We start from the raw sequence: 16565 nt of genomic DNA, 5'->3' as shown, positions 1-16565 counted from the left end.
TCTCGCGATTCTAAGAAGCATAAGGGGGCTTTTGTTTTGACATGAAGAGAAGGCTATAAAAGCAAGCGTCTTTCCCAAAGGCACAAGGGGGAAAATGGGTGTGAAATTAATTTTAATGGTGGATAGAGACAAAATCTGAAAGAAAAAAAAGATTTAAAAGAAAACATCCCACCTATTTTACCAACGAAAGGTGTTTTATAGTCCTAGATACCAGATTTCTAATTTTGTGGGACCCAGTTCAATTAAAGTGATGCTGATTCACGAGAGAGGAAAATATACTTGTGGGAGGGTGGATTCTAATATTTAGATTCAGTTGTTAGTGGTATTTTTAAGCACTCAAAGGAAAGCCGGCCCTCCGTTCCACTGAACTCACTATTGTTAGTTTAATTTTGAGATCTTGACAGTTTAAATCAGCATGTCCATCCCAAGGACACTTGAGGCAGGCACCGAAAGGTTCAAGTAAGTCTCGCAGGGAACAAACTTGACCCTAAACGCGAGCCTAGTTTACTGAGCCAGGGAACTTTGATCCTGGCAAGGTGATCCCTGGAGAACGTGAACAGTCACTCACAGCTTCCCGCCTTGCTGATCCAAGCAGAGCACATTTATAAACTTGGGCTTCGGCCATCGTGCCGGGCATAAAGAAGGGCATGCAGGACGCTGCCTCCGTGTCGTGGCCAGGACGTCATTGAGCCCCTGCCATTCGGTACAAACAATGGAAGGAGGAGAGAGGGAGCCGTCGGCTCAGAACAGGTGGGAAGCTGGATGAAAATCACTTTGCTCTCAGCTGGGGAGGGCTTTGTGCAGGAAGCGGGATCTCAGGAGCTGGTTGGATGATTGCAGGAGACAGCTTGACGAGATGCGATGGGGCAAGATTCCAGGCACAGGGGGCTCCTGCCCAGGAACCAAGGAAATCTTGAAAGAGGGAATATGGTGCTTGGTTGAAGGGGCAGTGGGAAAAATCCCAGGGAAGGGACAAGAGGGATGGGCTGTACATTATTAGCAGGGCTGCTTGGATTTCCAGGATGCCGGAGCTCCTCATCCACTCGGGCACAAGCGCTCTTCCCCCATCTCTGCTGCAAATGTAATCGTTACAGTCCTTGGCATGGAAACTTTGTTTTATAAGAATAATAGTGTGCCTACATCGGCCACCACATTCTTAATGGAATGATAAAATATGAGAGATGATTCATCAAAGACTGCCCAGAATAGAGATAAAATGGATGAAAATATAAGGAAAATAACCCCATTGTTTGAAAAATTTTAAAGTGTGTGTGTGTGTGTGTGTGTGTGTGTGTGAATTAGAGAAGAGGGGACCTCAGAGTAACGATTATTTCCAGAGACACTAGAACTGGGAATTTCCTCTTACCAAGAAAAGGGTAAACAATAGTTTTCCACCTTCAAAGAAGAAACGGAGATGTCAGAGATTTCAGGTAGTTGTTAATAGTGCTGAATTATCCTGTAAAAATGCTGTGGGAATATTTGTGTCTGCCAGTATTTTGTGAGAGACTGGCTATTTCCCAAAGCCCTTTCCCCAGAATAGAAATCATCAGTACTTATGATATCTAGGCCAAGAACTGATGTCTTGTTTTACGTTGGCCTTCTCTGATTGTGGGGATGAACGCCGACCTCCACCTAAATCCTGATCTACATCGAAACTTGTGTCTACATCTGAGCTGTCGTGACTACTTTCATCTCTTCTGTGAATCGCATGTTCAAGCCCTTGGCCCATTTTCCACTTGACTCCTTGTCATTTATTATTTTGCAGAAGTCCTTTGTATCCGAGGGATGTGCCATTACGCGAAAGAGTGCTCACTCCATTGCACCCTGGCCAGCATTCAGTTGAATTGATTTTCTTAATTTGCCAATTTAATAGTCTAAAAAGGCCATTTGATGATTTGTTTATGTTTATTTTCTTATCAATGAGGTTGAACATTTTTTTTCATAAGCTTGTTAGAAATTTATATTTCTTTTGCAAGTAGGCCCTTGCCCATTGTGGGGTAGGGGGTGGGGGTGGGCGTTCCGATAGTGTTTTTCTTGCTAGTAGTTTGCAACACCTCTTTATAGATTTGAACGCAGGGTCTGTGATTTGTGGTAAATGATTTGTCATGCAAATTTTAGGCACTTCAGGTGTCCGTGAGCTATCAGTGAGTTTTTCAGCTTGGTCTGCAGGGGAACTTCTGGCTCTGTGGACAGGGTGGGAAGAAGGTATGTGTTTCAACTCTGGCTTGTATTCTCCTTAAATTTGGAAATCAAATGTAAGTCGCCATCCTGAGCATTACTAGATATACAGATAAGAAATCCTGTTTCCTCTTGTAAAATGGCCTTGACCGTGTGTGTACAACATAGTCACCCCGGCCTTGTGCTCCGAGTGTGTTTCCTTGACTTTATTACCATCGAGCTGATGGTTTAAACAGCCTCTGCTTTCTGCCCTGTCCACAGGGTCTGGGGGCTGGGGGCGGGTAGGGATCCGCATGTAGACACAGAATAACCAAGCTGTAGGAGGCACAGAGAATAGACTTCAACGTGGCCTCCGATGCCGTCAGTCGGCCCTCTTGCTCTGTATGTCACTGCTTCTCACTGGCTTCTGACTTCGTCCTGGCCGCTCCCTTGGTCAGCTGGCTACCTTCACGTGGCAGAAAACACCTCTGCACCTTCAGCCTCCGGAGGGAGGCAGATAGTTCTCTTCTAATTCCACCTGCAGGTAGCACTGTCTTGAGGGCCCCATTCGGGTCAGGGAGTAGAACTGTCAGATGAAACACCGGCTGCCCAGGTCCGTTAGAATTTCAGAGCAACAGTGTATCATTGTTTTAGTTATGAGCATCTCCCCCAGTTTCCACGAGATAGACGTGTATTTTTACTTGCCCAGTTTGGCAGCCTTGCCCAGGAGCCTGCTTCTACACCGGTTAGCCTAGAGCCAGGGAGCTGGGGTCAGTTGCTGGCACCCAGTGGACTTGGTCGTGACCTCACTGCTGCCCACTTGCCGATGTGGGGCTGGGGGTGGTTCCCGTGCCCCGCAGACAACCCTGCGGGTGTCCACCATCCCTGCCTGACGTAGACAGCTTTTCCTCTGCCTGGAGTGGGCTTTCTGCAGCTCTGCCGTGACTGAGCACCTGGGCAGACCCCGAGTCTCCTGGCGGTGCCCTGGGACTCGCTGTCCCTGCTGGTAACTCTCAGACTCTGGCCGTATGCTGGGATAGAGGCTCCGTGAGGAACAGGGCCTGGCCGGGGGCTTCTGCAGTGCATGCACCCCGACAGTGCATTCAGGACCTGGCACACGGTAGCTGCCAGGACCTACCTGCGTGGAAGCCATTCAGCCGTAGGTCCTCGTATCTGTTACATCGTTTCCCTGCCAGACCCCAACCTTACAGGAGATCCAGCACTTTCTTCTGGGGCTGCCCTCAGCACTTGCCACATGCTCACAGAGGACACGTATTCTCGTCCTTTCTCCATCTTCACAGCTTCAGCCTGCGCAAGCATGCGTTTACCTTTGGTGCCTTCCACCCTGCCTGCCTGGTGCCCCCAAAGACTCACACCCCAAAGCCTCAGGGCTCAGCTCTGGTTGTGGGTACCTATGCTCAGGGCAACACTACCTTCCGGGCAGAGCAAGCTGGGCGCTGTGCCGCAGGCAGGACATTGCGTCAGGACGACCGGAGACGAGAGCCACATGGCCCCTGGGTCCTTGCTTACAGATGGCTCTAGAAGGGTAGGGGTGTCCAGACCTCTCACGCCGCACTCTCCACCTCTCCTCTCTGCTTGCCCACGCTCACTCAATTTCCCTCCCTTTCCTCCCATTTCAAGAGCATTTACTATATACTGGGCACTTAAAAAAAAATCATTTTAACCCTGCAGTATAGCAATTTGTTGGTGTATTTGCATTTAGAAATGGGGACATAGGAATGGAGAAACATTAAGGAACCCAGCCAGGAGCCTGCACCTGTAAGCACCATGCGGTACTGCCAGGCAGCCAGGCCGCCTCTGCGATGCAGCATCAGACTGGCTGCATGGCCGGGAGGTCTTTGGGTGCCGTGGGGAGGTGTCTGCACAGGACTGTGAGAAATACTCTCCCGACTTTATCCTTGACCACGCTCGCTCTGGCCCTCCCGCTCCCCTTCCCATCTGTGCCAGCCCCCACCCTGCCCATGGCACTCCATCATCACCTGTCTTCCTTCTGCTGCTTTGTTTTCATTCATTACACTGTAGGTTAGCTGCCTGCTCCCCACATCTAGGGAGGCATTATTACTTTGCAAACAAAACATGTCCTGCTTGCGGCAAGATGGGTCGTCTGGAGAGATTTCCTGCAGACTGCTGTGCTCATTGCGCTCAGGATTCTTGTAAACTGCAGTCACAGAGGGTGGCACTTCCTGCCGGAGACAACCTTGTCCTCTCCCTGACCTCTGTCTTATTATCCCTTGTCGTCCATCTTGGAATCCCTCTCATTTGCACTGAGGGTCGCGTCCTCCAACCTAAGGATACACCAGGCAGGGAGCAAACCACATCATTTGGAGGGGGCAGGGGACAGACAGACATTGTAAAGTGGGACGTTGTCCTGCCTCAGTGCTCGCTAGCCATTCGGCTGACCCTCCCCCAGAGCCCCTGAAGGCCAAAGCTTGAAACGTTCCTGAGCTCCAACAAGGTCATTTATGTCAGCAAATCAATAAAGGTGGAGAGCGTAGGGGTTCCTTCCTGGACCCTTTCTAGAAACTTTCTTGAATGACTTGATTCTAATCCCCAGCTGCAGCCGAGAATGTGTTTCTGGGGCTCCACTTCAGACAATGCCAGCCACAGTCTGTCTTTCCTCAGCTCCAAACTGCCTTTTGCCTTTGGCCCAGGAGTCTCTGTACCCATCTCTCCCTCTCCCTCTCTCCTCTGCCCTTGGTCATTCTCTGTCCAGGTTTTAGAAAGGGGAAGGGACTGGCAAACAAATACAAACCCTGGTTTTTGAGTAAGGAGAAGCCTTTCACATGAAGAAATAAAAGAACATACATTAATAGCTTAGAAAACAATGGTAATATTTAATTAACCTTTTGAAATGGCTGATCTGCAAATCTGCACGTGTCAGCTCATCTTCAGAACAGAGGGACTGTGTGTGCCGGTGCCAAAACCAACATGCTGGGTCCGTGCATTTCTTCCGTGGGGATTTCGCAGGGGGAAAAAGTAAGACCCACTCCTCCCCGTCCTCCCCCACCCCCCGCCCCCAAATCAGTTGTTTTACTTTAAAAATTCATGTGATCCAGCTGCCCTCGTCAGGGCTGGTCATAGCCTGTTGTGCTGCACATCTGAGGACCCCAAGTTGAAGCTTGGCTCCTTTCCCTGTCATTGTAGCAGACAGGCCGTGGGCCCCCTGGGGGAACGAGGGTCAGTTCTGATGACAGCAGAAATCAGCTCCATGCGCTTGGAGCTCTCCCAACACAGTGCATGTCTGCAGGACAAAGGGAATTCGACTCATCTGCAAGTGCCAACTCTCTGGCTTTTTTAGTGATTTTTTTTTTTTCTTTTAAAGGTGGTGTGCTCTCTTAGTTTGAGAAGGCATGTCATCCAGGGAGCACTGGGGTTGAGTCATTAAAATATCACCTGGTTAAAGTAAATCAATGTTGATGGAATTGTTTAAGGTATTCCCCCTTGTGGAGCTGGTGTGTCATGCGGATCAACTTGTTACTCCCATCTCTGGCTAAATGGAAACCCCTCCTTTCTCCTCTGCACCCCATACCTGCTTTAATGAGCAAGTCTCAGCAGTGTAATCAGAAGCCTGAGTTGATGGGTGGTGACTAATACATTTCATTTCTTTTTATCAACAGCAGTAGCAGAAAGAATTAGGGAGGGTAATATTCTACTCTTTGGGACTTCCAGAATTCAAGAGTGTGGGCATCAAGAAAATGAATATGAAACAGTTGATTTGTACTTTAAAGTGTACATCAATCAAGAAATAAGATGCATTTTGAAATGTTAAAAAAAAAAAAAAGGTTGTAACTTGTAAAAAGCCTTTTGTTATTGCTCTTACGTATTTTGAATCATCAAACAAAAAAGTTTGGAAGCTTTTAAGAAATGAGGCAAATCTGCCAAGCTTGGGGTCGGACAGATTCAAGGCATAGGAAGACTTGATCGAGACAGAAAGATAAACCACTGAACAAATGAAATAATTATTTGATTGCTGAGCTCCCTTTTTTCCTGATCGGAAGGACATAGCACAGTTGGGCACAACAATGGCAAAATGATCTCTCTGCCATTCTAGCAAGATTAAGACATGTAGGGATCCAGAAAATGGGGTAGAGCCTGTGAGATCCTCCCTGAGATGACCAGCGGTGCCTTTCTAGAAGAAAACGTAGCTCATCAGTGAGGGCCACTTCTCTCCGGAGCAGGCCTGACTGTCAGTGACTCAACTCACACCTCCAGGAACACGATGACCCAGAAGTGTTGCAAGAATCAAATCTACCAGTGGCAATTGCTGGGCTGCGCGCCAGCATCTTTTCAGTCCCTAAAGGCTTGGGAGCTAATAGAAAGTAAAGGTACCTGGAGGTAGAAAATTCACGGATTGGTTATGAGTCTATGCTTAGAGAACACTTACTCCCCTCCAAGCTTATTCTAAGCCCTTTCCATGCCTTGTCTTATTTAATCTGCATAACAAGCCTATGAGGTATTTACTAGTGTGAATGCCACTTTACAGGTGAGGAATCTGAGGCACAGAGAGGTTAAGTAAGTTGTCCAAGGTCACACAGGATACCCAGCGGTTTGTATTTTTTTTTAATGGATTGTCTGTTTCATCCTGTCTTTATTGTGCTTAGTAATTGGCCTCAGCTGTTCAGTCTGACTCACAGTATGGAGTAGTGTTGAGAGGTTCCGATGATGTGAGGCTCTTCTGAGAGGCTAACCCCAACTCCTTCATCCACTCCAGGATGCATGAGTCTTTCCTCGGTGAAAGCAGAAACAGACAGATCTGAGATTTTTGGGAGAGCACATCCATCCTGAACACAGAGACAGAAGTCAGCCAAACTGAGAGATGAGAAGACTGGCAAGGGGAGCTCTGCATGCATGTGTAACGGCCCCTTGCCCTAACGCCTCTCCCCCGAAAAGGAGAGCTCAGCTTCAGGAAGGAACTAGAAAAGGAGCAGAATGGCAAGCCAAAGGAGATACTTAGTTGTAGAAAACTGAGGGCGGTTTCCATCCTGAACTTCTGCCCATGTGGCCCAGAGCTCCATCTGGTCACTGGGCTAAAGACATGAGTGGTGACAGTAGCATCAGGACGCAGGGAGCGGGGAGAACCTCTGCGCGCGATCTGGGTGAAGGACCCGATTTCTGGTCTGGGCATATTAAACCACCCACAGGTAACGCAATATGGAAGCTGGGCAATTTCTCAGTAAGGAAATAGCACGTGGATTTGATTTTAAGGGGTCCCGCATCCAAAGAGTGTCATGTACAGGCCATATCACAAAGAGGCTTAATCCAGTTCCTAAGAGGTTTACTTCGTCCAGGGAGTAACCTCTTCACTCATGTCCCTCCGACATTGAAAACTAGAGGCCAACAAAAGGCAGCGTGAATTCCAACGTGAGTAACATTGTCGCTGATGACTGCTGATGGTGGAAACAGTCCCCACAGCCCAGGGACTTCCTTGATGTCCCCTGTATTCACGCCTGTCTAATTCCCTGAGCTGCTAAACTATCATATTTAGTGATTAGCTCTCCCGGAAAATCTAAGTTGACTCCCAGGAGGTGGGGGAAGAAAACTGTATGTGCATACATGAGTGGAGGCTGTATAAATGTGTGTGTGTGCGTGAACGCGCACGTGCATGCATGTGTACAATTGTTCATGCAGGTGGTGAGGAGATGAGGGTCTGAGCAGTTTTCCGAGATCCCCAGAATACGGAAGGCTTGTGGTGCATGTGGGAGAACTGACAAGTGTACCAGAAGGTGAGGAAATGGCTGGAAGCAACACTAATGCCACTCCATCTGGAAAGAAGGGGACTGTTTAGTACGTCTGGAAAGCATTATTTCTGCAAATAGCTCAACCTCTATCAACTCTCAGGCAGGGACCCCGATCTGCTGCCAAAATGAGATCTCCCTGATGGCTATGTGGTGGGAGAGGCTGAGCAAACGAACTAATAGCAGAAAGCAGGAAATCTGTGGAGATGGCAGCCGTGAAGGTACCACACAGCAAGCACCTGCCTCTCTCCAAAAAGACAGCCGGGGTTTCACATCACATTAGGCCAGGGCTGTGTGTGGGGAGGGCTGGGCCTGGTGGGCTTTTGGGCTCGGCAGCCATCTCCAACAATTTCTCACAATTTTTGGGCTCAGAAAAGCCCCAAATAGAGTTAGCCAAATGGCTTTCCTGCATTGATTTTTATACCCGTGGGTATTTTGAAGGAAATTAAATCCATGTGTTTCTGATTCAGTTGCCATTAGCACATGAAAACGCTGTTTTGTGAGAGTTACGGTATGCCTTGGGTACCTTAGCACAGTACTGCTAAATGCCATAAAACGGTCTAGCCAGACTCGGAGGTGTAAGGCGGTCTGTGAGCTGCCATTTCCCTGCCTATCCAGAGGGCAGCATGTTTCTGTCGTTTGCATCCTTTCTGAATGTAGCACAACACATTTTCTCAAGCCTGTTAATCATCTATCATTTCCGATTTGAATGAAGCCATATTAGCGTGGACGACGAGACATTGCCCTTAACCACTAACAGTCGGTGGGGATTCGTATGAAAGCGGCCACAAGACTGGACTGCTCTCCAGGTCTTGGGGCAAAGAGGCCAGCTGAGACGCAGCCCCAGAAAGGTCTCCAGTACTTGGAAACAGGTAAGCATGTACTGGCAGGGAGAAAGAGGGGAGCGTGGTCTGGGAGCGGGAGAGGAGGGCGCCATGTGGGCCTGCTCCTTCCCACCTCTGCACTTCCTCCGCCGTGACCGTTGGATCGAAGACCATCGGGTTAGGGCTCTTTCTAGGCCTTACATCCCGTGATTAAAAACCGGCCCCTGTTTGTCCTTAGTTCTCACATTCATTGCATGATTACATGTATAAATCCTTACTGTGTTCAAGGTGTTGTGCTCAGTGTTGAGGACACGATGATGAAAAGCATGTGTCTGCTGCCTTTGGAAGCAGGAGGAAGGAGAGGGGGCTGATCGAGGGAGTGCTGGCTGTGAGTCAGGCCCCCTGCCAGGGGCCTTATTCGCCCATCTCATGTCACCTTCACAAGAATATTCTAAAGTAGGCATTATCGTCCCCGTTTGATAGATAGAGTTGCACTAAGGAACAGGAAGATTGGGCAATTTGCTCAAGGACCCAGAGCTTATAAATGGAGGAGATGGGGTGTAGCGTCTCTTACCTCTGACCCCAAGGCTCCTGTTCTTTTTCCTCTTCCTTACTGTTTCTCGCAGTTTAATGTGATCAGTGTTAAATAAATATGTACAGTATATAATATTTTCTATCTGGAATCACAGATATAAATCACAGCGTTTAATTCTGTTTTGGGAACACTGGGAGATTTCACTGAGAAGATATTTGTATTGGGTTTTGAAGGATGGGCAGGAGTTGTCCAAGCAGAGATGGAAGACGGATTGGGGAACAGCAGACGGAATGGTGTGTGCAAAGATACAGGGTGAGAAGGAGAGCAAGCAGCTTCAGGAACTGAAAATACATCACCTACCTCATTTCTGCCGCACTGATTAACGATTCAAATGCTGAAAGTGTTCAGTTCACATATCTTCTGTGGATACCTTTTCTGTCTTGATTTGTACATTTTCTTCTCAGAAAGATAGACCATCCAGTTTTTTGACCTCCAGTCCAGTCTCATTATTCCATCTATTGGACTACGTAGCATGTCATCTTTGGGAGCAGATGAGAACTTGAGTCGTACAGTTGACTTGGACTTCGGTCAACCCTCAGTGGAGAAGAGGTTCCCTAAATTTTCCTCCACCCACATTATCATCAGAGCTGTTTTGCTCTTCACTTGCAATGGAGAAAGACAATTACAAGCACAGCTGGTGGCAGTTTTGCTCTGATTTTGGAAGTTGTGGAGCAAACGGGAAATTTCATGCTGCAGCCATAGTAGAGGCCAACTGAGCTTTGGTGACTTACATGGTCTGTCCATGACCAGCTTCCCACGAAATTGCCTGTAAGTGGGACAACCTGGGGGGGGGGGCACAGCTGAGCTGCTTGTCTAGAGGCCGTCTGGATTTCATAATGAGGCCCACTCCAGCACTTAATGAAACCACGTCCTCCAGTGACTCGGATTGGCCAAAATTGCCCTGTACCCTGTTCCCAGTCACTGGTCTAAAGCAGTCCACTGAGAGTTGCTTTAGCTCATCACAAAGTTTCGGGACATCTCTCGACTCCTGGCAAGGGATATGCTGTGCTCCTTAACACACATGCTTTCCTTGGTCTACAATTTGACCTGTGGCTTGAGTGCCTTTGGTGACAAATTTGTGCTTCTCATAATGTTTAAATTAATCGTTCCAGGACTGGTGTCAGCCAACTGTGGGAATCTAGCACTCCATTTACACTTAGGGGACCTAATTCTAATCCACCGTCTTTTAAAAAGAATGCCAAAAACCCAAAAAGCTTCATCTGCAGAGGTCAGACTAGATAGTTCCTAAGGATTTATCCAGCTCTAAAATTTTCCACATTCTTTTGTTCTGCCTGTCCTGGAAGTCAAGAACTGCTGTTTACTTTCATTCAAAGACAACCTCACTCTCTCGGGATTATTCTGAAGGCATCCGCATCGTAGTTTTCTCATTTTGCTCCATTAAAACAAATCCCAATTTATTTGGCCTTTTCTCAGAAGAACAGTTTTCCCAAACATATTATCATCCATGTGGACAGGAAACCTTTTGCGCCCCTCTCCAAGGTCTTCACATCACACTCCGGTGACACCATCCAAACAGAGTGCCAGTGTAGGCGTGGCTGCGCTGGGGTTGTGTGGCTGGGTGTGGATACACTTGTTTCTGCCTTTCCAAACCTTGCTGCTGTGAGAGCTAAACCATGTCGGGGGGCTTGCAGCCCACTCTCTTCTCCACGTGGGTCTTTTAGAGTATAGGTAATGTTACATGTGTTATAAACATGGCGGCCAACAGTGAATGTCCTGGACGCAGTCCCCTCTTGGCTTCTGCAGAGAGAGGCCAGTCAGGTGACTTGGAGATGCCATTGGCAGGAATCATCGTTCCCTCGATTTGGGAATAAAGGACCATAAATGGTGGCTGCCTTCCAAACTGCCAATAAATAAGTAAATATAGAGAGTGTTGACATTGGTGTCCCTGCCAAACGCCAGGCTGCTTCTATCCTCATGTTAGGGGGGAGATGAAAGAGAGAAGGGTTATTGAATAGGCTGCTGAGACGTAGCCTCAGTTCTGCTTGGAATCTCTCCTCTTTTTGGAAAACTTTCAATCGTCTTTCTGGCCCTTCTTGGAGAGTGAGACCATTCTGTCAAATAGGAGATTGTGTTAGCTTATTCATAATGATTATCAGCAATAGGGTGAAATGGAGGAAATGTTGTCAACACATACTTAGGCTACAGTTTGGAATAGCTGCTGAGCCCCTGAGAGGGTGTGTGTTTCGCGTGCCGTGATCAGGGGAGGTGGTGGGGCAGCTTAAGGTGCTGCCAGGCACTCACCACCTTAAGAAGACTCATTCTGGGGCTCAGTGTCCTCGCTGTCCACAGACTCACAAGGATTTTAACCTCTGCCTCCTGAGTCAGAGGATTTTGTGCACTGAGTTTGCAGGTAGGCAGAATGGCGGCCGTGTTCTAAGTTAGAAAGGCAGTGGGAAGAAGTAATTGTTTATTTCTGCATGCCTTGCACTTAACATGGGGCCTGCCACATCATAAGCACTCAATACATGTTTGTGGAATGATGGAATGAATTTGGTGATGCTTTGCTTCCTTTCTGCCGTGATCTACAACCTCAGGCTGTTCCTGTATTCTGAATTACTCCAGAGCCACACTTCTAGAAGGTCTTAAGCTTAAGATTTGGCTCTTTTAGATGCTTCTCTTGCCAACTACTCTTGTCCAGCTTTCTTCTTAGGACCTTCGCCACCAGCATGGTGCAGGGCTCCCCAGAAAGGCAGTTCTAACCCACAGGGCTAATGGAGGGGCGAATAGCACAATTGCTTCTCTTTTCTTAAGACCCAGTGGGGTTTTCTCCCTTGATGGCTGGTCTCCTGGGCAGAGCCACTGGCCTTAAAGGGTCATGCGCACTTCAATTTTCCACTCTTGTTTTGACAGCTGAAGTGCAAAGGAATTAACCCTTTGAGTCAAAGTCTTCTTTAGTTTCTTGGTTACTGCTTTTCTTCAGAGAGTGATTTATCATCTGCCTATTAGATATTTATTATCTATCAGAAGACATGGCAGGAGGGTATGTTCACATACACACCCATTCACATACAAAACCCATAATACTGGGTTTTGACTAGAAATTGCTGCTTTCCCTACACATTCTCATGGCATCGGCACTACCCAAGCGTTCCTGTTGATGGTTTTGAGACAAGACTTTCAGGTAATTAAGGTGACTCTGTTTTCCAAGAATAGCTCATCTCTTCAGAACTGTTATTCCAAAGAATTGTGGATTATCGATGTGGCAGCTTCAATGCACAGCCTTCAGTGTGGGGGCCGGTGCAGTTTATTGGGCACCTGGTGCCATATCATTACACAGAGTCACATACATGTGCCACTTAAATGCTTTCACACATTTTAAAGAATATAAAAAGCATGTTTGTGTCTATCAAGAGGCATGAGCCCTCATGATTATTGTTTTTTCCCCAGGGTTCTTAATATACTTTCGCTATTTATATTTCTAATTGTGTGACAGCACCTGGAGGCTTAGTGGCAAAGGAAGAGAGTTGTAAAAATGGAATAAATTAAAATTAAAGAAATGTGAGTTAGTGATGTCTGACTCCCCCTATTCATGTTACTGCTACTCTTGTTGCTTTTTGGTTTTTGTTTTGCTTCTTGACTGTTGTTGTTTTCCACCAAAGCTGTCATTTGTCGTGAGAACAAGAGCAGCCATGTGTTGATTTTTCTGGATTCTTTTTGGATACTATCCCAGTGCTAATGAAGGCCCTTCCAAAGTGCTGAAGAGCTGGTGCCAGCTTCGGTTATGCTGAAAGCAGCAGAGCAAAGTGGTACACAGCACATACGTAGCCATATATGTACACACAGCTATAGGCATTTGAGTTAATACATGTGTCTGCAACGCACTCCGTTTACACAGATACACATGCACACGCAGAATGTGTGCCCTGGAGCTATGCCCCACAGGAGAATGTGGGGGCTGCGTGTTTATAAAAGGGCTTTTTACATCCGCTTGCAGAAAATTTTCCTTGATCAAAAGATGAAGAGGCTTTCTAGATTCTGCTGTGTCCTAATTTGTCAATCTGGAAGCTATTAGAAATGCACATCCACCAACTTAAAAAATTTGGATGTGAGTATAAAATTTGTTCTAGATCTTGTTTTACTAAGAGATGAGGATTCTGCTTCAAGAAGCACCCGGCAAGCGCTTAGCTTAGGCTTAGCTGCCGTGCTTATTACTAATGTCTGTAACATTAGTGTTTGAGTACTTTTTAGGTAGTTTATTACCTGAAAAAGAGGCAAAATTTGTAGCTGGAGCTCCCCTTCCTCTCCATAGATTCTCCTCTCCTTTCTCCCAGTGTGCAATTATTCTCTCCCCAATTTGTTTACACAGCTTAGAGATGGGGACGGAGTTCTCTGGCGACCATACAACTGAGTGCAATCACCCTAAAGAGAAGCATTTAGAAGCTATAAAACCTAAATGCCCTGCCATGCATCATTACATCTCACAGTTATTCAAATTTAGTAAATTAAATAATCTCAAATAACTTGATTTCAGGGCTTTAAAAATTCATCTCTATGGTGCCCAGTAGTCAATTTCCTTTATTATTATTGTTCATCCAGTAGAATTTTATGTTTTTTATGAATCAAAGTCCTGGCCTGCCTCTCCAGTCGGAGCTGCTCACCTCTCGCTGGGCGGAGTGGGTGGCTTGGTGCGCCATCTACCGGCTGATTTGGGCACAGCCGCCGGGAGACTTCCCGGCCGCCGGCTCCAGCGTTCTGGGAGCGGCACTGACAGCCAGTGTGGCCCCATCGCACATGTCACTGTAAAAATCATAGACAGGATGGTGCTCTCAGCTGGCGTGCTAACTGCTCCGTTGGGCTTTGTTGTCGTGGGTCAACTTGAAGTCGCGGGGACAACCCGTGAAGATTTGCTGTTGAGGCTGGAGGAGTGTTTTCTGTTCTGTCTGCAGAGCTAACACGTTCGGTCTAGTGGTGCTCCGCTCCCATTCTTCTTCATTAAAGCCCAGGTGATCTAATCAAACTGCTGTTCACCCCACACAAGTGGGAAGCCTTTCCTTCATCACCAAAGCCGGCCTCTGCTCCTGCACGTTACTGTTTGAAGAGGGCAGAGACAGTGGCTGTGGCTGCTGATGAAAGTTCCCCCAGATAAAGACAGTGCTGGGTTATGCCATGTGTTATGTTTTAAAAGTACTTTATTTCCAGGGAAACCTTCTTCCTTGAACACTTCTGAAACGGAGTTGAATTCTAGTGCGGTAGGGTCAGTGACTGCAGGCCATCCATTGTTTTAGAGGCTGGTTTAAATTTACATTCAATTTAATGATAGTTGAGCAAATAAACAACCATCAAGTGATGGCTGTGTGTGTTTTTGGAGGGAAATCCCTTCAAAGCAGCATTAAAATATTCCTTATTTCAAACTTTCTGACACCTTTGTTTTAATCTAGCTTCAGTAAAGTTACATAAATGTGCCACATACAAGCTTTCACACATTTTTAAAGAATATAATAACCCAAGCATCCCAAGGAGGCTCCTTTTCTCCTCTAAACTCCCAAGCAGGGGGGCTCAGGATGGATAATTTTGTGTCTGACGGTGCCTTCCAGTTTGTCAGCCATCCTCTGTTCCGTCACATGGTCCAACATAGCAACAGATGGTGTTTTAGGCTTTTTGCTGAGTTTGAGATGGTCTGTTCTGTGCTTTCTCAGGGAGATGATGACAGTAAATCCACTCTGTTACTAATAAGTTCAAATGAGATGCTAGAACCGTCTCTTAAAAATTCAGCTTCCTTCACCAAGCCCCATGGTCCAAACAGAGTTAATGTGCTTTTCTCATCCTCAGAAGGAACCCTCCTCCCCTCTTTAGAAGGAAACGGTGTCCCGTGCCTTACAGCACCATTCCCCATATTTTCTAAGCATTTTCTTCAGATGTTTGTACAGAAAAAAAGTGTAAGGGAAAAGCTGTCAGATTGGGAACAAAAACACATAATTGATAGTTTTCTTGCACTTGTTAGGTTACAAATCTCTGGAGATTTTTAAGGTCATTTTATTTTCCAAGCAAGACTCAGAACTACGTAACATCCTTCATTTGATTCAAGAAAAGCAAACTGAGTGGTGCTAGATAGTGTTGTTACTGAGCTTAAATTTAATACAGAAAATCCAATTTTTTTTTTCTAAGGAGGTCGCAGCTCACAGTGGCCCATGCGGGGGATCAAACCGGCAAGCTTCGTGTTATTAGCCCCACACTCTATCCAGCTAAGCTCACCAGCCGTCCCAGAAAGTCAAATTCTTAAAGGACCACCTGAGAGCTTCCTCCTCGCTCTTCGGTGGTAGGAGAAAAAACCAAAGACTCTTTTGCCCGGTTCTTCACATTCAGGATGGAATCATCTTCCCTTCACCTGTTGACTGAAGGCAATCTCTTCTACATATCCTGGGCTTGCAGTTCATGTCGTGTTAGTATTATTACGATGAGGATCACTGCCGTTACAGATCCATCACTGTGAGAATGGTCCTACGTGGCGTACAGGCTGTGCAAGGCTTCACCCACCAGCCAGTAAGCACGCTGATCCAGGCGTCATGTCCTCCATTACCCACCTGCATCCTGCTCTTTCCCCATCGCTATGGCTTCTAGCTCCAGTCTGATTCTGTTTGTCCTTAATCTGTTTGTTTTATTCTTTTATGGAGAAAACCAGAAACAAAGTGACCAAATGGTTGTGCTATCTGACACCAAAATACCTATAGGAAGGTGTTATGGGCCTATTGTATGCCTCCCCCACCAATTCCCAGGTTGAAGTTCTAACCCCCAGTACCTCAGAATTTAGCCTTATTTGGAGATAGAGTCTTTACAGCGGTAATTAAGTTGAATGGGGTCGTTAGGGTGGGCCCTCATCTAATCTAATCTAATCTGACTGGTGTCCTCAGAAGAAGAGGAGATTAGGACCCAGACATGCGCAGAGGGAAGGCGACCATCTACGCACCAAGGAGAGAGGTCCTCTCAGAGCCTCGGAGGGAACCAGCTCCGCTGACGCATTGATCTCGGACTTCTGGCGATCAGAACTGTGAGACAATAAGTTTCTGTTGTTACTTTGTTACAGCAAACCTAGCAAACTCATACGGAAGGTTAGGAAATTAATTCAGCCATCTGTATGTTTTGGTATTCCAAAATGACTTCCATTATTTCGAAGAGCCTGAGGCTCGTCTTCCCTGGCAGGAAAACTGGTGTGCTGTTTTTGGGTGAGGGCTCAATACTGCTCTAAACGAGGCCCTTGGAGGTCTCCAGCTTGGC

The 16565-nt window shown here is 46.8% G+C and overlaps 1 long non-coding RNA gene across 1 annotated transcript; it reads left to right on the top strand.

Moving 5' to 3' along the window:
* The first annotated feature begins 644 nt into the window (after positions 1-644).
* On the top strand, positions 645-8778 carry LOC117033619 (uncharacterized). Its single transcript, XR_004424933.1, has 3 exons — positions 645-750; positions 7807-7901; positions 8629-8778. It is a non-coding gene; the product is annotated as an uncharacterized LOC117033619 (long non-coding RNA).
* Positions 8779-16565: the final 7787 nt, after the last annotated feature.

Source organism: Rhinolophus ferrumequinum, chromosome 14 (genome assembly GCF_004115265.2).
Source record: "Rhinolophus ferrumequinum isolate MPI-CBG mRhiFer1 chromosome 14, mRhiFer1_v1.p, whole genome shotgun sequence".
NCBI classification, from domain to species: Eukaryota; Metazoa; Chordata; class Mammalia; order Chiroptera; family Rhinolophidae; genus Rhinolophus; species Rhinolophus ferrumequinum.
Note: the sequence above shows the minus strand (reverse complement) of the source record. Positions and strands in the feature narration are given on the sequence as shown.